Raw genomic sequence first — 26,230 nt, 5'->3', positions numbered from 1 at the left:
GGATTCACTTTAAAAAAAAAAAAAAACAAATCAGTGACTTTTCATTAGCTTAGTTAGTCTCTAGAAAAAGTTGTGAAGTAAGCAAAATTTATTTTCCTCCTTCTCAAGTTTCTTTTTCTTGACTCTCAGCTCTTCTGTTATTTACTTTTAATATGCTCCAATTCTGTTCCCTCCCCACTCTCTCCAGTCACAGGTAACTAGACTCCCCCTAGCATGCTGCTTTCCTCATTGCTTCTGAGGAAGTCCATCCATAAAGGACTTTTGGGGGGAAGATCTAATGAACATATTATTTCAAATGTGTAAATAATTGGTATTGCTTAATAATTTATTGAGGAAAATTTGAACACAAAAAAGCATAGGTTAAATCTCTATTTCTAAGTTGGTGATGTTTCAAGTATTTTTAATGCAATTGGGAGAAAGCAGTCCTATTTATTGAATGCCCAGCATGCACCTGATACTGGGAAAGGAATTTCCCTATATTTTTACTTCTTTTATCTGTAAAGTAACTTCATGGATAGACATTATGTTTTTATATTTCAATAGAGAACTGTATTTGAGAAAGATAAAGCAATTTGCTGAAGGTCACAAAGCCAGTGAGTGGTGGAACTGGGATTCATATCAGGACTGTCTGATCGCAAAGCACACACTTCCCTTCTCAATCACCTTGCATCTTAGCGTTTATGAAATGATGTTTTGAAAAGAGCTGTAAGCCCCTGAGGCTGGTAATGTTTAAAACTCTATAGAAGCACAGTTTTGACTTTTATTATTTGCCAGGTAACACTATTTAAATTTTAAAACCTCTCTTACAGTTTGAAACTTATTTCCCTACTCAGTCTGGATCACATATAAACAAAAATGCTCTAAAAAAGAAAAAGAAAAAAGGAAAGGCAGCATTTACCATGCTACAAGGATGATTGCATTAAACACCACTTAAACCCAGACCTATATTTTTCTGCTCATTTAATGTAACTTTATCAAAAATATAAACCCCAGTGAACATAAGTGATTTTTTTCTTTAAAGTCTCTCTCTAAAAGGATGAAATAAAAACTTCATTATTTTTATTTTTAAGGATAATCTGAGCTATTTCATTTCTAGATGCATCACAGCCAACTGCAGGAGACAAAATTTGAAACTGGTTAAGCAAGTCAGCTGGACCCACTGCACTGCCATAATCTATGGCTTTAACATGAATGATGACTACGCCCGACCTGATGGTCAGCTGAGGGAAGATCAGAAAATCTAGTAGTAAGAGAAAGTTTAGAGAGTAGAGAACGCTCCAACTCTTTTTGCCAGAATAGTACTAACTAAAATCATAAAAAGGAAAAAGAAACACAGAACAACCTCACTTGTGAATATAGTAACCAAAGTCTTAAAAATAAGCAAATGGAACTCAGAAATACATTACAAATGACAACATACCACACCTAATACAACTTTTCTCATGAATATAAAGAAAGTTTAAAACTGTGTTAATGTTGATGTTAAGGCCCATTCTAAGAGAGGAAAATACTTTTGGAAAGCAACTTTTTAAACTTAGTAACAACAGAATACAAAGAATATCAGTTCTCCACAAATCCTTGTTTAAATTCTCCTCCTTGAAATATCATAAAATTTGCCTAGAAGGAAAGACTTTCAAGAATAGTTAATAAAAGTTTGGAAAATTCAAATTATTGCAGAAGAATTTTTCTTTCCAGATATGATATATTATAAATTTTCAGTTCATAAAATATGATACTATTGAATAAATAAATGTAGCAATATAATAAAATAGAAAATGCCAAAATAGAATGCTTATAAGAATTAGTATTTTGAATCAGTGTTATTTGGTATATTTTTCTGTGATAAATACAATAGCAAAAATTTACCAAAGGTTTAGATGTTACAAATCTCCACATGAAATAAATTAATTAAATATAAAAATAAATCTGTGCAACTAGTAGAGAAAATGCAGTCAATTATTTCTTCAACATTATAGAATATGATTTTTAAAGATTTCCAAAAAGTCATAAACCATCAAAGAAATAATTGCTAAGTTCAGATTTATTAAGAATAATACAATCATTGAGTGTTTGACTCCTAAAGATGACCACAATATAGTTTCAGTATAAGAGGACACTTAAAAGAGCAGTATATAGAGTAATACTTGCTAGTATATGTGGATATGCCTTAATGTGGATCAACATGTTTATAGAGAAAAATAACTGGTAGTGTATTCAATAAATGGTAGGAGTTACTATGTCAGGGCAGTGAAATTATTGATTTTGAGATTCCTTCTCTGCTGCCTTGTTCTTGTGGCATGATTACATATTAGGTTTACATACTTCACCGGTCTTTTAATTCCAGAGAAAGATGACTTTTTGTCTACTCGAAGTGGCAGTCTTGATTCATTTGTGGATGACAATATGGACTGAATCTATATATTGAACACATTAACAGAATAAAAATGATAAGTAGACTACTGGACAAACTATTTCAGCTTCTAATCAAAATTAAGGTCTATATTTAGATCAGTAGCTTCTGCTTCTGAAATCCAAAATCTAAATCTTTTCTCAGAGACATTAGGACAAAATTTTCAGTTCATTTTCACTTGTAAAACCACTCCCAGCTTCAGCATTATCTGCAGCCAATAGAGGTACTCTATTCCAAGTGTACCTCCTGAAGTGCAGAAGCATGTTGGGATATTGTGCAAACTGGATATTTGCTTGACATGATATTTACATGTCTCCGTATCTACCATTTATCTGTCTGTCCATTTTATGAAACCACTACTGAGCTGATGTCATTTCCAGGGAAAACAAAAAAGTAGCAAAATTTGTTAGTACAGGTAATCCTTTATGAAGGATAATTTATTAACCCACGTAAGCAGTGTCATTATTTAAGATGCTGGGGAGATAGCTCAGCTGGTTGTGCTTGCCACGTAAGCACAAGGCCCTGAGTTCAATCCCCAGTACCGCCAAAAAAAAAAAAAAAAAAAGTGACTAAGATGTTTACTATAACTAGAACCCCGTGAAAAAATGTAAGGTGTGTGGTGTGTTCCTTCCATACTAAAGTTGTTCAGAGTTGTTATTATTAAGAGATGTTCAATTTTATCAAATACCTTTTCTGCATCTATTGAGTTATTAACCATATGACTTATGTTCTTCATTTTGTTGATAAAAATTTTTTTAATCTTTTGATTTGAATATGTTGCCATACACAAATCCACACAGAGGTTTGTGATTTAGGCAACTTAATTCATTCAGAGGTTGGTTCCACACAGATGCTCATGAATTTATGCTATTTAAATTCATTCATCAAATATTTATTAAATATTTTTAAAATCCTAGATACTACATTAAGACCTGGAGATTCAGAAACTAATATGGCATAGCACTGAAGAAATTTTAGGCAAAAGTCACTAATGAATATATAGGTGCTACAAGTTAGATATTAATGCAGTAAATTAACTAGATGTTAATTATGGTAGAGGGTAACTATGAGAGACATGATTCTCTATGGGGTATTCTGGAGGCCTTTCTGGAGTGAATTCTCTATATGAAGCCTTTCAAAACCATGTAAACATGCTTTGCAAGCTGTAAGTTGTGTCCAGTGTATTCTGCCATCATTGGTTTATATATATATTTTATGAGGCAGTCTGTCTCTGGAAAAGGCCATATAAATCCTCTCAAGTGAAAAATGATTACTCATTTTTACTAAGGCTGGCACTGCTTTCTCATTGAATGGAATTGCTAGACTACTACCTAGAAACTAATTGGTGAACTAGGAGAAGTGTTAGGGAATATATTATTAAAGGATATATTTCTTTAATTCTCCAAGAACAGAAGCAGAGAAAATTGCTAGTACATTGGCACAGGACTGAACTTTGAATCACCTAGTCCAGTGCCATGTTTTGTAGCTAGTAATAACATGCATTCAGCAACAGTCACAAACTTGGTTGTTGTATCTAAATACTATTTTGACCTTAACTTTATAAATAACAGAGCGATTCACATTAGATCACCCAACTGATACACTCTTAGAATTGCCCAAAGAAGAACTAATACCCATTCTTCTCAAATTTTTCAAAAAAAATTGAAAGGAAAGGAATCTTCCAAATTCATTATACAAGGCCAGCATTACTCTGATGCTGAAACCAGACAAAGATACAATAAAAAATTCCAATAATTCTAACCAGCATGGAATAAAGGCAAAAAACATCTGAAAAAGGCCATACATTATTATGTAGTAGGATGTATCCCCTGGGTTCAAGACTAGATCAACATATGCAAATAAAAATTATAAAAATCAAATCAATGAAATGAAGGACAAAGATCATATGGTTACCACAAAAAAGGCAGGGAAAGTGTTTGATGAAATTCAACTTCTGTTAAGGATAAAAATCTGAATAACTTTGGTATAGAAGGAACATACTTCCAAATAATAAAGGCTATATATAATCCACAGTTGACATAATACTGAATGAAGAAGCACTGAAAGCTTTCCTCTAAGACCTGACACCAGCCAAAGGATGTACAGTATCACCACTCTTATCTAAATTAGTACTGAAGTCTTTGCCAGATAAATTAGGCAAGAGAAAAAAAAGAAAAATGCATACAAATAGAAAGGGAAGTCAAATTCCCCCTGCTGGCAGATGGCATACTATATGTAGAAAAACGTAAAGATTCCACTAAAAGAATATCAGGACTGATTAACAAATTCAGTGAAGTTACTGGATACAAAAATCAGAAGAAGTTTTATGCATCAATAAGATTATCCATGTTTCATGAAAGGAAGCATATTCATAATAGCTATAAAAATATCTAGGAATGCATTTAACCAAGAAAGTGATAGACTACTACCATGAGAATTGCAAAACCAATGAAAGAAATTGAAAAGGAGAAATCAAAAATGGAAATGCCTTCCATGTTCATGTTTTGGAAGAATTAATATTGTTAAAATGTTCATATTCCCCAAAGGAATTCATAGATTCAATACAATCCCCATAGGAATATCAATGACATTCTTCACTGAAGTAGAGAAAACAATCCTAAAATGCATACTGAAGCACAAGACTCCAAAGAGCCAAAGCAATTTTGAGTAAAAAAAATCAAAACTCAAGACAAAATATTTAACCTTGAAAACAAAGTTGAACAAACAGAGAAGATGGTAAGAAATCATGAACAAAATCTCCAAGAACTATGGGATATCATGAAAAGGCCAAATTTGAGAATTATTGGTATTGAGGAAGGCTTAGAGAAACAAACCAAAGGAATGAACAATCTATTCAATGAAATAATATCAGAAAATTTCCCAAATCTGAAGAATGAAATGGAAAATCAAGTTCAAGAGGCTTATAGGACTCCAAATACACAAAATTACAACAGACCCACACCAAGGCACATTATAATGAAAATACCGAACATACAAAATAAAGACAGAATTTTAAAGGCCACGAGAAAAAAAAAACCAATTACATTCAGGGGGAAACCAATAAGAATATCAGCAGATTTTTCAATCCAGACCCTAAAAGCTAGAAGGGCCTGGAACAACATTTTTCAAGCTCTGAAAGAAAATGGATGCCAACCAAGAATCTTATACCCAGCAAAACTTACCTTCAAATTTGATGATGAAATAAAATCATTCCATGATAAACAAAAGCTAAAAGAATTTACAAAAAGAAAGCCAGCATTACAGAACATTCTCAGCAAAATATTCCATGAGGAAGAGATAAAACACAAAGAAGCAAATCAGCAAAGGGAGGAATTATCTTAAAGGAACTGTGAAATAAAGGAGGAACCAAGATGTGTCAAAAAAATAAATAAATAAAATTTTAAAAATGAACCAAATAACTGGGAATACAAATCATATCTCAATAATAACCCTGAATGTTAATGGCTTGAATTCATCAATCAAAAGACATAGAATGGCAGATTGGATTAAAAAGAAAGATCAAACAATATGTTGCCTGCAAGAGATTCACCTCATAGAAAGAGATACCCACAGACTAAAGGTGAAAGGATGGGGAAAAACATACCATGCACATGGACTCAGCAAAAAAGCTGGAGTATCCATCCGCATTTCAGATAATGTGGACTTCAAGCCAAAGTTGGTCAGAAGGGATAAAGAAGGACATTTCATACTGCTTAAGGGAACCATAAATCAGCAAGATATAACAATCATAAACATCTATGCCCCAAACAGTGGCTCATCCATGTATGTCAAACAAATCCTTCTCAATTTTAGAAACCAAATAGACCATAACACAATAATACTAGGTGATTTTAACACGCCTCTCTCACCACTGGACAGATCTTCCAAACAAAAATTGAACAAAGAAACCATAGATCTCAATAACACAATCAATAATTTAGACTTAACAGACATTTATAGAATATACCATCCAACCAAGAGCGAATACACTTTCTTCTCAGCAGCACATGGATCCTTCTCTAAAATAGACCATATATTATGCCACAGCGCTAATGTTAGGAAATACAAGAAGTTAGAGACACTACCTTGTATTCTATCAGATCATAATGGAGTGAAGTTAGAAATAAATGAAAGAGTAAAAAACAGAAACTACTCCAACACCTGGAGATTAAACAATATGCTATTATATGATGAATGGATAACAGAAGATATTAGGAAGGAAATTAAAAAATTCTTAGAGGTAAATGAGAACAAAGAAACATCATATCAAAATCTCTGGGACACTATGAAAGCAGTACTTAGAGGAAGATTTATTTCATGGAGCGCATTTAATAAAAGAAGCAAAACTCAACAAATAAACAACCTAACACTACAGCTCAAAGCCCTAGAAAAAGAAGAACAGACCAACACCAAAAGTAGTAGAAGACAGGAAATAGTTAAACTCAGAGCTGAAATCAACGAAATTGAAACGAAAGAAACAATACAAAAAATTGACAAAATAAATAGTTGGTTCTTCAAAAAAATAAACAAAATTGATAAACCTTTAGCCACACTAACAAAGAGAAGACAAGAGAAAACTCAAATCACTAAAATTCGGAATGAACAAGGAAATATCACAACAGACACGACTGAAATACAAAACACAATTAGAAGCTATTTTGAAAATCTATACTCCAACAAAATAGAAAATTTCAAAGACATCAACAGGTTTCTAGAGACATATGAATTGCCTAAACTGAACGAGGAGGACATACACAATTTAAATAGACCAATTTCAAGTAATGAAATAGATGAAGTCATCAAAAGCCTACCAACAAAGAAAAGTCCAGGATCAGATGGGTTTTCAGCCGAGTTCTACAAAACCTTTAAAGAAGAGTTCATTCCAATACTTCTCAAAGTATTCCATAAAATAGAAGAGGAGGGAACTCTCCCAAACTCGTTCTATGAAGCCAATATCACCCTGATACCTAAACCAGACAGAGACACATCGAGGAAAGAAAATTTCAGACCAATATCCTTAATGAACATCGACGCAAAAATCCTCAACAAAATTTTAGCAAATCGCATACAAAAACACATTAAAAAGATAGTGCACCATGATCAAGTGGGTTTCATCCCAGGGATGCAAGGTTGGTTCAACATCAGGAAATCAATAAATGTCATTCACCATATCAATAGACTTAAAGTCAAGAATCACATGATTATTTCGATAGGTGCAGAAAAAGCATTTGATGAAATACAGTACCCCTTCATGCACAAAACACTAGAAAAAATAGGGATAGAGGGAACATTCCTTAACATTGTAAAGGCCATCTATGCTAAGCTCATGGCTAATATCATTCTAAATGGTGAAAAACTGAAAGCATTCCCCCTTAAAACTGGAACAAGGCAGGGATGCCCTCTTTCACCACTTCTTTTCAATATTGTCCTTGAAACTCTAGCCAGAGCAATTAGACAGACCAAAGAAATTAAAGGGATACGAATAGGAAAAGAAAAGAACTCAAACTATCCCTGTTTGTTGATGATATGATTATATACTTAGAGGAACCAGGAAATTCCACCAGAAAACTTTTAGATCTCATAAGTGAATTCAGTAAAGTAGCAGGATATAAGATCAATGCACATAAATCTAAGGCATTTTTATACATAAGTGATGAATCTTCAGAAAGAGAAATTAGGAAAACTACCCCATTCACAATAGCATCTAAAAAAATAAAATACTTGGGAATCAATCTCACAAAAGAGGTGAAAAACCTCTACAGTGAGAACTACAAAACACTAAAGAAAGAAATTAAAGAAAACCTCAGAAGATGGAAAGATCTCCCATGTTCTTGGATAGGAAGAATTAATATTGTCAAAATGGCCATATTTCCAAAAGTGCTATACAGATTCAATGCAATTCCAATTAAAATTCCAATGATGTACCTTACAGAAATAGAGCAAGCAATTATGAAATTCATTGGAAGAATAAAAAACCTAGAATAGCTAAAGCAATCCTCAGTAGAAAGAGTGAAGCAGGGGGTATCGCAATACCAGATCTTCAACTGTACTGCAAAGCAATAGTAACAAAAACAGCATGGTATTGGTACCAAAATAGACAGGTAGATGAACGGTAAAGAATAGAGGACATGGACAAAAACCCAAATAAATACAATTTTCTCATACTAGACAAAGGGCCAAAAATATGCAATGGAGAAAAGATAGCCTCTTCAACAAATGGTGCTGGGAGAATTGGAAATCCATATGCAACAGAATGAAACTAAACCCATATCTCTCACCATGCACGAAACTAAACTCAAAATGGATTAAGGACCTCGGAATCAGACCAGAGACCGTGCATCTTATAGAAGAAAAAGTAGGTCCAGAGCTTCAACTTGTCGGCTTAGGACCAGACTTCCTCAACAGGACTCCCATAGCACAAGAAATAAAAGCAAGAATCAACAACTGGGATAGATTCAAACTAAAAAGCTTTCTCTCAGCAAAGGAAACTATCAGCAATGTGAAGAAAGAGCCTACAGAGTGGGAGGAAATCTTTGCCAATCATACTTCAGATAGAGCACTAATCTCCAGAATCTATAAAGAACTCAAAAAACTCTACACCAAGAATGCAAATAATCCAATCAACAAATGGGCTAAGGAAATGAATAGACACTTCACAGAAGAAGATCTACAAGCAATCAACAAACATATGGAAAAATGTTCAACATCTGTAGTAATAAGAGATGCAAATCAAAACCACCCTAAGATTCCATCTCACCCCAATTAGAATGGCGATTATCAAGAATACAAGCAACAACAGGTGTTGGCGAGGATGTGGGGAGAAAGGTACACTAATACATTGCTGGTGGGGCTGCAAATTAGTGCAGCCACTCTGGAAAGCAGTGTGGAGACTCCTTAGAAAACTTGGAATGGAGCCACCATTTGACCCAGCTATCCCACTCCTTGGCCTATACCCAAAGGACTTAAAATGAGCATATTACAGAGATACAGCCACATCAATGTTCATAGTTGCTCAGTTCACAATAGCCAGATTGTGGAACCAACCTAGATGTCCTTCAATTGATGAATGGATAAAGAAAATGTGGCATATATATACAATGGAATATTACTCCGCAATGAAGAATGATAAAATTATGGCATTTGCAGTCACATGGATGAAATTGGAGAATATCATGCTGAGTGAGATAAGCCAATCTCAAAAAAACAAAGGACGAATGGTATTGCTAATAAGTGGATGATGACACATAATGGTTGGTGGGAGGGGTTAGTGTTAGGGTTAGAGTTAGGGTTAGGGAGGGGGGCAAGAATGGAGGAAGGAAGGACTGTATAGAGGGAAAAGAGGGGTGGGAGGGGTGGGGGGGAAGGGAAAAAAATAACAAAGTGAATCAAACAGCATTACCCTATGTAAATTTATGATTACACAAATGGTATGCCTTTACGCCATGTACAAAGAGAGAAACAACATGTATCCCATTTGTTTACAATAAAATAATTAAAAAAAATCAAAATTCATGCTTATATAAATATATCAAAATAGATTCTACTGTCATGTGTAACTGAAAAGAACAACAACCACAACAACACTAACAACAACAAAGCTGGATGTGTCATACTACCTGACTTCAAAATACACTACAAAGCTGTAAAACCGCAAAGAGCATGATATTGGCATAAAAATATTTACACATCCAATGGAACACAATACATCATGCAGAAATAATCCCATATATTTATAAGACAATAAATACTCAACAAAAGGGCAGGAACAAACATTGGAAAAAGAACAACCTTTTGAATAAATGCTGCAGAAAAATTGGGTATTCACATATAGAAGATTGATACTCGATTCCTATCATTGACCCTATATGAAATAAACTAAAAATGAATCAAAGACTGAAATATAGGACTTGAAATTATAAAACTACTAGAAGAAAATATAGGGAAAGAACTTCAAAGTATGGGTGACACATTTTTGGATAAGATTCCAAAAGCACAGGAAACAAAAGCAAAACAGATAATTGAGATTATATCACACTAAGAAGCTTCTCCACAACAAAGAAAACAATCATTAGAGTGAAGAGACAACCTACAAAATGGGGGGAAAAATTCCTAACTATTCATCTGACAAAAGATCAATATTCAGAATTTAAAAGGAATTTTTAAAAATCAATAATAAAAAAATAAAATAATTCAATTGAAAATGGCCAAAGAATAGTTGTAAATAGAAATATTTATAAAGAAGAAATTCAAATGGCCATCGTATTTATGAAACTTCATTAATCACCAGGAAAATGCAAGTCAAAACCACAACGGGATATCATCTCACCCCAGTTAGAATGGCTATAACAAATGCTGGTAAGGATATAGAGAAAAGGAAACTCTCATACATTGTTGGTGTTAATATAAATTAACACACTTGCTACTAAGCAGAACAGTATGGTGACCATCAATGGATGAACAGATAAAGAAAATGGGGAATATATGCACAATGGAATGTTGTTCAGTCATTAAAAATGTAGCCTATCATTTGTAGCAAAATGAATATAACTGGAGGACATTATGTTAGGTGAAATAAGGACATTATGTTAGGTGAAATAAGTCAGATGCAGAAAATCAAATTCCTCATGTTTTTTTTTTAATTATTATTATTTTTATTTAGCTTTTAATTTTTACAGACTGCATTTTGATTCATTGTACACAAATGGGGTACATAATTTCATTTCTACGCTGTACACAATGTAGATTCATACCATTCATGTAATTATACATGTACATAGGGTAATGGTGTATGTATCATTCCACCATTTTTTCATACTCCTCTCCCTCTCATTTCCTTCTACATATTCTAAAGTTCCCCCATTATTCTCTCATTCCTCATGTTCTTTTTTCACATGTGGTTGTTAAAAAAAATAGTTGGTCAGAATATATAATATCAATTACTAGAGGCTGGCAAGTTGGAGGAAAGGATAGTGAGAAGCTAAAAAAAGCAGGTACCCCAAACTCAGAAAGAAGTAGTAAGTTCCAGTGAGCTACAAAGGAGTGGGTGATTATACTACACAATAACCCATTGTATACTTTATGAGAAACTAGAAGAGAGACTCAAAGTCTACAAACACAAAGTAGTGATGAGGAGGAGATGGAAAAGTTAATTACCCTGATTTGATCAGTACATATTGTATGCATTCATTGAAATATTACACTGTAACCCATGAATATGTACCATACTATAATCCACCGATATGTGCTTATTATGTGTTAATCAAAAATTTTGAAGAGAATGTTTAAGGAGATGGAAATGTTAACTACTCTGATTTGATCATTACACACTGTATAAACAGCATCATGGTGGAAGGGAGTGGTGGAGAAAAGTTGTGCGTCCCATGGTTGTCAGGAAGAAGAGAATGGAAGGGGTCAGGGACAAGATACAGCCCCAAAGGGCACAAACTAGTGATATACTTACTCCTACCATGTTCCCCTGCCTATTGTTTCCACCTCCTCCCTAGTAGTCTATTCAAATTATTAATCCATCAAACAGACTAATCCTCCAATGAAGTTATAAGTCTCATTATCCTAGCACTTCCCAAAAACCTCAACCTCCAATTGTTGGACAACATCTTCAACACATGAGCTTTTGTGGATATTCCAGATCTAAACCATAATAGGAACAAATAGATAAGTCTTTTGGGGAGTATTTCTTTTTAAGGAGAAAAAAATGCTTTAAAATTGATTGTGGTGATCTGTGTGAACAAACTAAAAACCATGGAATTATACACTTAAATTGAGTGTGTACACAAATCGCATTTCAATGAAACAGTTACAAAAATTTAACTAATAATGTTGACAACACCGTTTCAGATTCTTAATTAAAGTATGCTGCATAAATTCAAAAACAAATTGTGTGAAACTAAATGTATGGCCACATAAATCTTATCAAACTATTAAACCAAAGATTACAAAGCTAATACAATTAAATTCAACAATATCAATATGTTGGAATGTTTGTTCTTCTTCTGTTCAAAGTAAACAGATGATATTGGTTTAATGGTAGTGCCTCAGGTTTACTTCCAGACTTAATTATTACCCTCATTTTGACTTTAACAATTTTAATGTTCAGAATAACTATCCATAAATGTGTTCCTATAATATGAGGAGAATGACCTCAGTCAGGCCATGTTCTTAATCACAAGTTTTTAGTAAACTGTAGGACGCCAATTTAAGTATTCCATCCACTGATAAATGTCTTACTTGTTCTTATGAAGGTAATGTTTCTGTATTGTTGAAATATCATTAAAATACATGAATTTTAATCACTGATGCAATTTTGAACATAATATGTCTTTGTTCCACATTTAAAATTTCATGAACTGCTAAAAATGTCATTTTTACCTCTAAAAGGTTTAACTTTTCAGTCTTTCATATTGGTACAATCCTGTATTGTATGATAACAGAATCTTCCTACTACATTCATGTCTCTTCAAACTACCTTTGAAATATTTGATTTTTAAAATTTGTTCTAATTAGTTATACATGGCAGTAGAATGTATTGGGACACTTCATACATAAATGAAGTATAATTTTTTATTCTTCTGATTATACATGATGTGGAATCACACTGGTAGTGTAGTCATATATGCGCATAGGGTCATAATGTCTCATCCATTCTACTATCCTTCCTACCCCCATAACCCCTCTGCTCCCTTCTACCTAATGCAAAGTAACTCTATTCTTCCATAGTGCCCTCCCGTCTATTGTGAATTAGCATTCACATATCAGAGAAAACATTCAACTTTTGGTTTTTGGGGATTGTCTTATTTCACTTAGCATGATATTCTCCAGCTCCATGAAATGTTTGATTTTTACAATGTGCTCTGAGCTCATACAACCTTCCCATGGTGACAATAGGATGGGTATTTTTTTGGGTGTGAAGGCCCAAATATGGATATGAAAATTGTGGGACAGTACTTGAATATTCAGGGTTAATAAATAGATGCTGATATTTATATTTTAAGTTGAATCTCAAAGAGAGAATTCAAATATAAAAATGTATCACAGGTAGCTTCTTAGTCCTTGAGACAGTCAGAAAGAAAAACATACACTTCCATTTGGGAGTAAGTAATTAAGACTCCAAAGGAATAGTCCATAAATATTTTTAATCCTGGAAATATTATTCAAGCAAATCTGAAGTGGATGTCCCAAATGCAAGCAGATGCCAATCTCCCACCCCACATGTAGGAATTTCCATGTAAACTTTCCTCAGAGAGTAGGTGTAAGGACATGACCAATGTGAAAAATTTTTGAACCTGAAACTCTATTCTTTATTATGAATTCCTTTCATGTTCTGAATATACTACAAAGAAATAAAGATGGATTTGACAACTGCATACCTTTCAGAGAAGTATGGCAGGAGGCATTTACATCTGCCAGAGAATAGGAGCTATAAAGAGTAATTGATTTGAAATTTAAAGCAATAGTCCTGGCTCCCTTTTTACCTTGAGAGTGCCTAGGTTTGGGGAACACCAGCAAAGCACTCCTGTGGTGCACTAAACACTATCTGACAAGTTAAGAGAGGTTGATATTCAGGTGGTCAGTAGACTTCCTGGATGTTGGCACTTAGGTAAGCAGCTGTGATGGCATATGGACCATGGTGTCATTATCTGGGTGAACATGGTAACAGAGCAGGCATCAAGGAAAACTTACTGCATCATCATGCTGCATCACGGTCATACGAATAGACTACTGATTAGAGCATTAGCTATTGGCGCTACATGCTTTCATTAATTTTCTGACATGAACCCATGTTTCTCTTAACATTCAGTTAAGAGATTTTCCCTTGAGATAGAAATTATCTTTCCACAATTATTGTCTCCAAATATCTTTCATCTAACTTTACAATTTAAATTATTTTAAAATTGTCATAAATGTTGAGACATACAAATAAGAAAGATTAATATAATAAAGATCTATGTGCATACTACATAGCTTAAGAGATAGAATTAACAATAGATCTGAAACCTGTTTTTCTAAGCACGGACACCTCTATTCCTACCAGAATAGATTATGATCTGCTTTCTCTTCATTCACAGGAATCCCTTTATAATTTTAGTATCTACACTTCTGTATAAGCGTTTGCCAGAGGAGGAAAAACAATAGAAGATACACACACACACACACACACGAACACACACACACAATATTTTATATAAAAACAGACAGAGATAGGACAGATACAGAAAGAGATGGAGGAATTGTCTCATAGGATTGGGGGAATGGCAAATTCAAAATCCTTATGGCAGGCTGACTAGCTATAGATTTAGGTACAAGTTGATGTTGCAGTCTTGAGCCTGATGGTTAAAAACTCAGGCAGAATTTCTGCATTGCAGTTTGGTGCAGAATTCTGGAAAGCATGTCTTCACTCTGAAGGACTTGAACTGATCAGATGAGACCCACCAACATTGTGGAAAACAACCTATTCCATATAAAGTCAATTGAATGGAATCCAAGATGGCAATCTAGAGGGAGGTGGTATTCCTTGTCGCTCTGTGACTCGGAATTCAAGCAGAGAAATACTCTTCCCTGCAATGCAGCCTTCGCTGCCCGACAATCCCTGGCTGTTTACCCACCATTCCTCCACTGCCATCCCCTATTGTCTGCCAGCATGTTGTCCACCTTTTAAACATAGATCAGTCACTAACCTTCGCCTATCATCCACCATTTGACCATTTGCCCACTTCTTGCCTGCCCATCATGCACCTTTCACCTACCCATTACCTACCGCCCAACATCCACCAGTTGATCACCCACCATTAGCCTGCAGAACCTCTGCTTGCTGCTTCCTGGAAGTTCCTTGTCACAGTACCTGCAGGTTTGGTTACACACAGTCACCCCCATCTTGCAACAACAACCAGGGTCTGCAGTTTGCCACAATCACCACTGCCATCTCGGGGTGTGGCCACCTCAGACTAGGGGACACTGGCCAGGGCCTAGTGGTATATTGTTGGGGTACCTGCAGTTCTGATTGCACCTAAGGGTTTTCTTTTGGGTGTGCTAGTGGCCGCCATCTGGCTGACTCTTTGCAAGGTCTCTTCTTCGTGTGAGTGCATCCCTGATGGTCTCTCTTTGAGTTGAAAGGGCATTGAGATCTTGGGACTGCAGTAAGGCAGAGCCTGGGGAAGCTGAAGCCCAGATCCATCATATTGCAACTGGGTTTGTGTGGGCCAGTCTGGTTCTGGCAAGCCTGTGGAAAACCAGAGACTAGGGGCAGTTCCCTGGGAGGAGCACAGATTGAAGAAATTGGAGAAGACTGGACTTTCTCCAGCTCAGTGAGTCCTGAAGTGTGCAGAGACAGAAGGGACCAGCTACAATGGGTGGGAAGACAGTAAGAGGGTGTGAGGACATCTTGCTATCAGCCTACCGACCCAACTGGTCTGGCAACCACCAGACTGGAGCTAACATCAAACTTCAAACAACCCCACCTATCAGTAGAGATGGGAAGCAGAGAAAATTTTTGAAAGTCAACAGAAGAAATCCTTCAATTTTCCATTGAGGCTTTCTTTTCTTTTCTTTTCTTTTTTTCCCTCTCTCACAGCTCTACCATCTTTGAATCCTAATATTTTTCATGCATCAATTTATTGAGGAATGGGATGTGTGAAAAAACTATATTAGTTTTGTTGTATATTCTTATATTTTTATTTTTTTAATCTGTATATTTTTTTCTCTCACCTGACTCCCTAGATTCTCTTTCTCACTTTTCTCAAACAGCCAACCTCTATTAATTCCTCCCTCAATTTTACTATAAATTTTACCTCTATATTCTCTCCTTCATAAACATCACATCTTACACCTCTTCTGTCACCTCATTGTCTGTCATATGAAACAGTAAACCCTTTTAGCAAACTTACTGTTTATATTGTAGATAATAGTTGAACATTGCAATTCTGTTTATTTCAACAAAGCTGTAGGTGCTGTAATAGGAGCCATTTGGATTAAGGTTGTATATTGTTTGCATTGGGTGCTGTTAATATTGGTCTCCCCTTAAAGGTGGGATACTGGAAGCCTTCAGGGACACTAGAAGACTACAGGGTAGAAATCATACTGCCTCAGATCCATACTACTAGATGGGTAGACACACAAACAACATGAAAAAACAAAGGAATAAAGTGCCTCAAACAAACCAAGATGTTCCAACAATAGAATCCATAGACAGCTCAGTAGAAGAAATGTCAGAGAAGGAGTTTAGAGGGTATATAGTTAGACCTGTCTTCAAGATAAAGGATAGTATCAGAGAGAAAATACGGGAAGTGAAAGATCACTCCAATAAAGAGGCAGAGATTATGAAAAGTAATCAAGGAGAAATCCACAAAAACCAAATTAAAAATTCAATGGAAAGTATCATGAACAGACTAGACCACTTACAAGACAGAACCTCAGACAATGAAGACAAAATATATACTCTTGAATATATATATTTTTTATTTCTTCCCTGATGTCTTCTGTTATCATTGCATCATTCAGTAACATATTATTTAGTCTCCAGGTGTATGCACAGTTTTTGTTCATTATTTTATCATTCATTTCTAATTGCATTCCATTATGGTCTGATAGGATACAGGGTAGGATCTCTATTTTTTTGTATTTACTAATGGCTTTTTTGTGGCATAGCATATAGTCTGTTTTGGAGAAGAATCCATGAGCTGCTGAGAAGAAAGTATATACGCTTGATGTGGATGAAATACTCTGTAAATATTCATTACAATAATACAATCCATTGATTGTATTATTTAGTTCTATAGTTTCTTTGTTCAGTTTTTGTTTGGAGGATCTATCCAGTGGTGAGAGTGGTATGTGAAAGTCCTCCACTATTAATGTGTTTTGGTCTATTTGATTCTTAAAATTGAGAAGGGTTTGTTTGATATACATAGATGCTCCATTGGGGCATAAATATTTAAAATATTTAAAATTGTTATATCTTGCTGTTTTATGCTTCCCTTTAGCAGTATGAAATGTCCTTCTTCATCCCTTCTAACTTAGGTTTGAAGTTCACTTTATCTGATATGAGGATGGAGACTCCTGCCTTGCAGGGAAAGAGTATTTCCTCTGCTTGAATTCCGAGTCACAGTGCGAAATACAAACCAAATGAATAAACAATCTTTTGAATGACATGATATCAGGAAATTTCCCAAATTTAAAGATTGAAATTGAAAATCAACTACAAGAGGCTTACAGGACCCACAATGTATAAAATTACAGCAGACCCACTCCAAGGTACAAAATAATGAGAATGACAAACATACATAGTAAGGATAGAATTTTAAAGACTGTGAGAGAAAAAAATCAAATTACATATAAGGGAAACCATTTCAGATTTCATCTGATTTCTCAACTCAGAACCTCAACGCTAGGAGGTCATGGAAAAAACATATACTAAGACCTGAAAAAAAATGGATGCCAACCAAGAATTTTATATCCAGAAAAATTAAGCTTCAGATTTGATAATCAAAAGTTGAAAGAATTCACAGTTAGAAAGCCAGCATTACAGAACATTCCCAGCAAAATATTCCATGAGGAAGAAATTTAAAAAAAGAAAGAAAATCAGCAAAGACACTCCATGAAATAGATCTTCCTCTCAGTACTGCTTTCATAGTGTCCCAGAGATTTTGATATGATGTGTCTTTGTTCTTGTTTACTTCTAAGAATTTTTTTTTTATTTCCCTCCTGATGTCTTCTGTTATCCATTCATCATATAATAGTGTATTGTTTAATCTCCAGGTATTGGAGAAGTTTCTGTTTTTTATTCTGTCATTTATTTCTAATTTCAATCCATTATGATCTGATAGAATACTAGGTAGTATCTCTATCTTCTCGTATTTGCTAACAGTAGCTTTGTGGCATAAAATATGGTCTGTTTTAGAGAAGGATCCATGTGCTGCTGAGAAGAAAGTGTATTCGTACTTTGTTGGATGATATATTCAATATATGTCCATTAATTCTAAATTGTTGATTGTGTTATTGAGATCTATGGTTTCTTTATTCAATTTTTGTTTGAAAGATCTATCCAGTGGTGAGAGAGGTGTGTTCAAATCGCCTAGTATTATTGTGTTGTGGTTTATTTGATTTCTGGAGTTGAGAAGGATTTGTTTGACTTACATGGATGAGCCAATGTTCGGGGCATAGATATTTATGATTGTTATGTCTTGCTGATTTATGCTTCTCTTAAGCAGTATGTAATGTCCTTCTTTATCCCTTATGACTAGTTTTGGCTTGAAGTCCACATTATCTGATATGAGGATGGATACTCCAGCTTTTTTACTGTGTCCGTGTGCATGGTTTGTTTTTTCCCATCCTTTCACCTTTAGTCTGTGGGTATCTCCTTTTATGAGATGAGACTTGCAGGCAGCATATTGTTGGATTTTTCTTTTTAATCCAATCTGCCAGTCTGTGTCTTTTGATTGATGAGTTCAGGCCATTAACATTCAGGGTTATTATTGTGATCTGATTTGTATTCCCAGTCATTTGATTTTTTTTTTTTTTTTTTTTTTTGTTTCTCCTTTATTTGGCTATTCCCTTAGGCTAGTTCCTCCCATTGCTGATTTGCATCGTTGTTTTTCATCTCTTCCTCATGGAATATTTTGCTGAGAATGTTCTGTAATGCCAGCTTTCTTTTTGTAAATTCTTTTAGCTTTTGTTTATCATGGAAGGATTTTATTTTGTCGTCAAATCTGAAAGTAAGTTTTGCTGGGTATAAGATTCTTGGTTGGCATCCGTTTTCCTTTAGGGCTTGGTAAATGTTGTTTCAGGCCCTTCTAGCTTTTAGGATTTGTATTGAAAAATCTGCTGATATTCTTATTGGTTTCCCTCTGAATGTAATTTGATTCTTTTATCTCACAGCCTTTAAAATTCTGTCTTTATTTGTATGTTAGGTATTTTCATAATAATGTGCCTTGGTGTGGGTCTGTTGTAATTTTGTATATTTGGAGTCCTATAAGCGTCTTGTACCTGGTTTTCCATTTCATTCTTCAGATTTGGGAAATTTTCTGATATTATTTCATTGAATACATTGTTCATTTCTTTGGTTTGTTTCTCTAAGCCTTCCTCAATCCCAATAATTCTTAAATTTGGCCTTTTCATGATATCCTATAATTCTTGTAGATTCTGTTCATGATTTCTTACCATCTTCTCTGTTTGGTCAATTTTGTTTTCAAGATTAGATATTTTGTCTTCAATGTCTGAGGTTCTGTTTTCCAGGTGTTCTATCCTATTGGTTATGCTTTCTATAGAGTTTTTAACTTGGTTTATTGTTTCCTTCATTTCAAGTATTTCTGTTTGTTTGGTTTTTTTTTTTTCAGTATCTCTAACTCTTTATTGAAATGATCTTTTGCTTCCCGTATTTCCTCTTTTAACTGTTGATTGGTGCAATCATTTAATGCCTTCATTTGCTCTTTCATCTTATCCTTCAGTGTCTGCATTTGCTCTTTCAGCTCCTCGCTTGCTTTCCTGATTGTTTTAATTATGTACATTCTGAACTCCCTTTATGACATTTCTTCTGCTGTGCTGTCATTGGGTTTTATTGATATAGTATCTAAGTTTGTTTGGGACATTTTCTTCCCTTGTTTTCTCATATTGGTCAGATTTCATGGAGCGCATTCAACAAAAGTAGTATAAATCAACAAATAAATGACTTAACACTACAGCTCAAAGCCCTAAAAAAGAAGAGCAGACCAACATTAAAAGTAGTAGAAGATAGGAAATAGTTAAAATCATAGCTGAAATCAATGAAATTGAAACGAAAGAAATAATCAAAAAAATTAACAAAATAAATAGTTGGTTCTTTGAAAAAATAAACAAAATTGATAAACCCTTAGCCACCCTAACAAAGAGAAAGAGAGAGAAAACTCAAATTACTAAAATTTTGAATGAACAAGGAAATATCACTACAGACACGAGTGAAATACAAAACATAATTAGAAGCTATTTTGAAAATCTATACTCCACCAAAACAGAAAACCTCGAAGATATCAACAAGTTTCTAGAGACATATGAATTACCTAAACTGAATGAGGAGGACATACACAACTTAATAAATCAATTTCAAGCAATGAAATAGAAGAGGTCATCAAAAGCCTACCAACAAAGAAAAGTCCGGGACCAGATGGGTTCTCAGCCGAGTTCTACAAAATCTTTAAAGAAGAGCTCATTCCCATACTCTTCAAAGTATTCCATGAAATAGAAGAGGAGGGAACCCTCCCAAACTCATTCTATGAAGCCAATATCACCTGATACCTAAACCAGATAGAGACACATCGAGGAAAGAAAATTTCAGACCAATATCCTTAATGAACATTGATACAAAAATTCTAAACAAAATTTTAGCAAATCGCATCCAAAAAATATATTAAAAAGATAGTGCACCATGATCAAGTGGTTTTTATCCCAGGGATGCAAGGTTGGTTCAACATCAGGAAATCAATAAATGTCATTCACCATATCAACAGACTTTAAGTTAAGAATCACATGATTATTTCAATAGATGCAGAAAAAGCATTCGATAAAATACAGCATCCCTTCATGCTCAAAACACTCGAAAAAATAGGGATAGGGGGAACATTCCTTAACATTGTAAAGGCCATCTACGCTAAGCCCATGGACAATATCATTCTAAATGGTGAGAAACTGAAAGCATTGCCCCTAAAAACTGGAACAAGGCAGGGATGCCCTCTTTCACCACTTCTATTCAACATCGTCCTTGAAACTCTAGCCAGAGCAATTAGACAAACCAAAGAAATTAAAGGGATATGAATAGGAAAAGAAGAACTCAAACTATCCCTGTTTGCTGATGACATGATTATATATTTAGAGGAACCAGGAAATTCCACCGGAAAACTTTTAGAACTCATAAATGAATTCAGTAAAGTAACAGGTTACAAGATCAATGCTCATAAATCCAATTCATTTTTATACATAAGTGATGAATCTTCAGAAAGAGAAATTAGGAAAACTACCCCATTCACAATAGCCTCAAAAGAAAATAAAGTACTTGGGAATCAATCTCACAAAAGAGGTGAAAGATCTCTACAATGAGAACTACAGAACACTAAAGAAAGAAATTAAAGAAAATCTTAGAAGATGGGAAGATCTCCCATGTTCTTGGATAGGCAGAATTAATATTGTCAAAATGGTCATACTACCAAAAGTGCTATACAGATTCAATGCAATTCCAATTAAAATCCCAATGATGTACCTTGCAGAAATAGAGCAAGCAATTATGAAATTCATCTGGAAGAATAAGAAACCCAGAATAGCTAAAGCAATCCTTAGCAGAAAGAGCGAAGCAGGGGGTATGGCAATACCAGATCTTCAACTCCACTACAAGGCAATAGTAACAAAAATGGCATGGTATTGGTACCAAAATAGACAGGTAGATGAATGATAAAGAATAGAGGACATGGACAAAAACCCAAATAAATACAATTTTCTCACTAGACAAAGGGGCCAAACATATGCAATGGAGAAAAGATAGCCTCTTCAACAAATTGTGCTGGGAAAAGTGGAAATGCATATGCAACAGAGTGAAATTAAACTCCTATCTCTCACCCTACACAAAACTCAACTCAAAATGGATCAAGGACCTCGGAATCAGACCAGAGAACAAAGCATCTTATAGAAAAAAAATAGATCCAAATCTTCAACATGACGGCTTAGGGTCAGACTTCCTTAACAGGACTCCCATAGCACAAGAAATAAAAGCAGGAATCAGTAAATGGAATAGATTCAAAATAAAAAGCTTTTTCTTGGCAAAGGAAACAATCAACAACAATGTGAAGAGAAAGTCTACAAAGTGAGAGAAAATCTTTGCCACACCCACTTCAGATAGAGCATTAATCTCCAGAATATATAAAGAACTCAAAAAACTTTACACCAAGAATACAAATAACCCAATCAACAAATGGGCTAAGGAAATGAATAGACACTTCACAGAAGAAGATCTACAAGCAATCAAAAAACATATGAAAAAATGTTCAAGATCTCTAGTAATAAGAGAAATGCAAATCAAAACTACCCTAAGATTCCATCTCACCCCAATTAGAATGGTATCAAGAAAACAAGCAACAATAGGTGTTGGCGAGGATGTGGGGAAAAAGGTACACCCACACATTGCTGGTGGGGTTGCAAATTAGTGCAGCCACTCTGGAAAGCAGTGTGGAGATTCCTTAGAAAACTTGGAATGGAACTACCATTTGACCCAGCTATCCCACTCCTTGGCCTATACCCAAGGGACTTAAAATCAGCATACTACAGAGATACAGTCACATCAATGTTCATAGCTGCTCAATTCACAGTAGCCAGATTGTGGAACCAACCTAGATGTCCTTCAATTGATGAATGGATAAAGAAACTGTGGCATATATATACAATGGAATATTACTCCACCATAAAGAATGATAAAATTATGGCATTTGTAGGCAAATAGATGAAATTGGAGAATATCATGCTAAGTGAGATAAGCCAATCTCAAAAAACCAAAGGACAAATGATCTCGCTGATAAGTGGATGATGACACATAATGGGGGGGTGGGAGGGGTTAGTGTTAGGGTTAGGGTTAGGTTAGGTTTAGTGTTAGGGAGGGAGGCAGGAATGGAGGAAGGAAGGACTGTATAGAGTTAAAAGAGGGGTGGGAGGGGTGGGGGGAAGGGCAAAAATAACAGAATGAATCAAACAACATTACCGTATGTAAATTTATGATTACACAAGTGGTATGCCTTTACTCCATGGTCAGAGAAACAACATGTATCCCATTTGTTTACAGTAAAAAAAAAAAGAAAATCAGCAAAGGATGGATACTAAAGAAAATGTCAATCAAAGGAGAAACTATGTCAAGTTAAAAACCAAAAATAAACCAAAATGACCAGGATACAAATCATATCTCAATAATAAAGCTGAATGTTAATGTCCTAAACTCATCAATCAAAAGACATAGACTAGCAGATTAGATTAAAACAAAAAAGATCCAACAGTATGCTTTTTTCAAGAGACTCACCTCCTAGGAAAAGACATCCACAGACTGAAGATTAAAGGTTGGGAAAAAACATATCACTCCATGGGCTACACAAACAAGCAGGGGTTTCCATCCTCATATCAGACAAAGTGGACTTCAAATCAAAGTCAGAAGAAATAAAGAAGTATATTTTATATGGCTTATGGGAATCATCCATCAATAAGACATAACAATCATAAATAAATATGCACCAAATAATGGAGCATCTACATACATCAAACACACTCTTCTCAATTTCAAGAATCAAAAAGACCACAACAATACTGGGTAATTTTAATACATTTTTCTCACCACTGAATAGATTTTCCTAACAAAAACTAAACAAAGAAACTGTAGAATTAAATAATACAATCAATAATTTAGACTTAATGGACATAAGTAGAGTATTCCACCCAACATCAAGCAAATACACTTTCTTCTCAGCACCACATGGATCCTTCTCTAAAATAGATATTTTATGCAACATAGCAACTCTCAGCAAATACAAAAAAAAAGAGAAAAGAAATTCTTCCCTGCATTCTATCAGATCATAACAGAATGAAATTAGAAATCAACAATAAAATTAAAAACAGAAACTACTCCAATACTTGGAGACTAAATAGCTTGCTATTGAATGATGAATGGATAGCAGAAGAAATCAGGGAGGAAAAAAAATACTTAGAGGTAAATGAAAACACCAATACAACAGATCAAAATCCCTGGGAACCACTATGAAGGCAATGCTAACAGGAAAGTTCATTGCATTGAGCTCATTCATTAAAAGAATAAAAAGTCAACAAATGCATAACATAACCTTACATCTCAAAGCCCTAGAAAAAGAACATATCAACACCAAAGCAGTAGAAGATAGGAAATAATTAAAATCAGAACTGAAATCAATGAAATTAAAACAAAAGAAACAATTGAAAAAATTGACAAAACAAAAAGTTGTATCTTTGAAAAAAATGAATAAAATTGATAAGCCCTTAGCTATAAAATGAAGGAAAGAGAAAACTCAAATTACTAAGATTCCTGATGTAAAAGGAAATATCAAGATGGATGATACTGAAATACAGAAGATAATTAGAAACTATTTTGAAAATTTATCCTCAAATTAAAGAGAAAATCTCGAGGACATTAACAAATTTCTGGAAACATATGCTTTATCCAAACTGAAGCAGGAGGACATACACAATTTATACAGGTCAATTTCAAGCAATTAAATAGAATACGCCATCTAAAGGGGTGGGAAGGGGTGGGGGAAGGAAAAATAACAGAAAGAGACAAACAACATTACCCTATGTACCCTATGGTTATGCAAATGGTGCAACTCTACTTCGTGTACAACCAGAGAAACAATAGCTGTACCCTATTTGTGTACAATGAATAAAAAAAAAAAAAAAAGAGCCTATCAACCAATAAAAGCCCAGGACCAGACAGATTCTCAGTCCCATTCTACAAGAACTTCGAAGAAGAATTAGCAAATTATTCCATGAAATAGAAGAGAAGGGAACCCTTCCAAACTCATTCTATGAAGTTGCTATCACTCTGATACCAAAACCAGAGAAAAACACATCAAGGAAAGAATATTTCTGACCAATATCTCTGATGAACATAGATACAAAAATTCTCAATAAAGTTCTGGCAAATGATACACAAAAACATATTTAAAAGATAGTGCACCACAATCAAGTGGAGCTCATTCCAGGGATGCAAGGTTGGTTCAACACATGGAAATCAATAAATGTAATACATCGTATCAATATACTTAAAGACAAAAATCATATGATTATCTCAATAGATGCAGAAGTCTTTTGACAAAATACAGCACCTCTTCATGTTCAAAATACTAGAAAAACTAGGGATAGTAGAAACATACTCCAACATTGTAGAAGCTATCTATGCTAAATCCAAGGTTAACATCATTCCACATGGAGGAAAATTGAAAGTTTTTCTTATAAAAACTGGAACAATACAGGGATGCCCTATTTCACCAGTTCTAGTCAACATTGTCCTTGAAACTCTAGCCAAAGCAATCAGACAGACAAAAGAAATTAATGGGATTGGAATAGGAAAAGAAGAACTCAAGCTGTTACTATTTACTGACAACAGGATTCTATATTTAGGAGATTCCTGAAAATTCCACCAGAAAAATTCTAGAACTAATAAATGAGTTAAGCAAAGTAGCAGTATATAGGATCAATACCCATGAATCAAATGCATTTCTATACATAAGTAATGAATCCACCACAATAGAAATTAGGAAAACTACCCCATTCACAATAGCCTCAAAAAAGAAAAAAAAAAAAAAAAAACTTGGGAATCAATCTAACAAAAGAGGTGAAAGACCTCTACAATGAAAGCTGCAGAATACTAAATAAAGGAATTGAAAAGGACCTTAGGAGATGAAAAGATTTCCCATGCACTGGATAGGCAGAATTAATGTTGTCAAAATGGTCATACTTCCAAAAATGTTATGCAGATTTAATACAATTCCTATTAAAATCTCAAAGACATTCTTCATAGAACTAGAAATAATCATTAAATTCATTTGGAAAAGCAAGAGATCCAGAATAGCTAAAGCAATCCTTAGCAAGAAGAGTGAAGCTGAAGGCATCGCAATACTAGACTTTAAACTATACTACAGAACAATAGTAACAGAAACAGCATGGTATTGGAACAAAAATGGACATATAGACAAATGGTACAAAATAGAAGGCACAGAGACAAACCCACATAAATACTGTTATCTCATACTAGACAAAGCCTCCAAAATCATACATTGGATAACA

Source organism: Sciurus carolinensis, chromosome 9 (genome assembly GCF_902686445.1).
Source record: "Sciurus carolinensis chromosome 9, mSciCar1.2, whole genome shotgun sequence".
In the NCBI taxonomy this organism is placed as follows: Eukaryota; Metazoa; Chordata; class Mammalia; order Rodentia; family Sciuridae; genus Sciurus; species Sciurus carolinensis.
The sequence above is the reverse complement of the archived record's forward strand: the minus strand, read 5'-3'. Positions refer to the sequence as shown.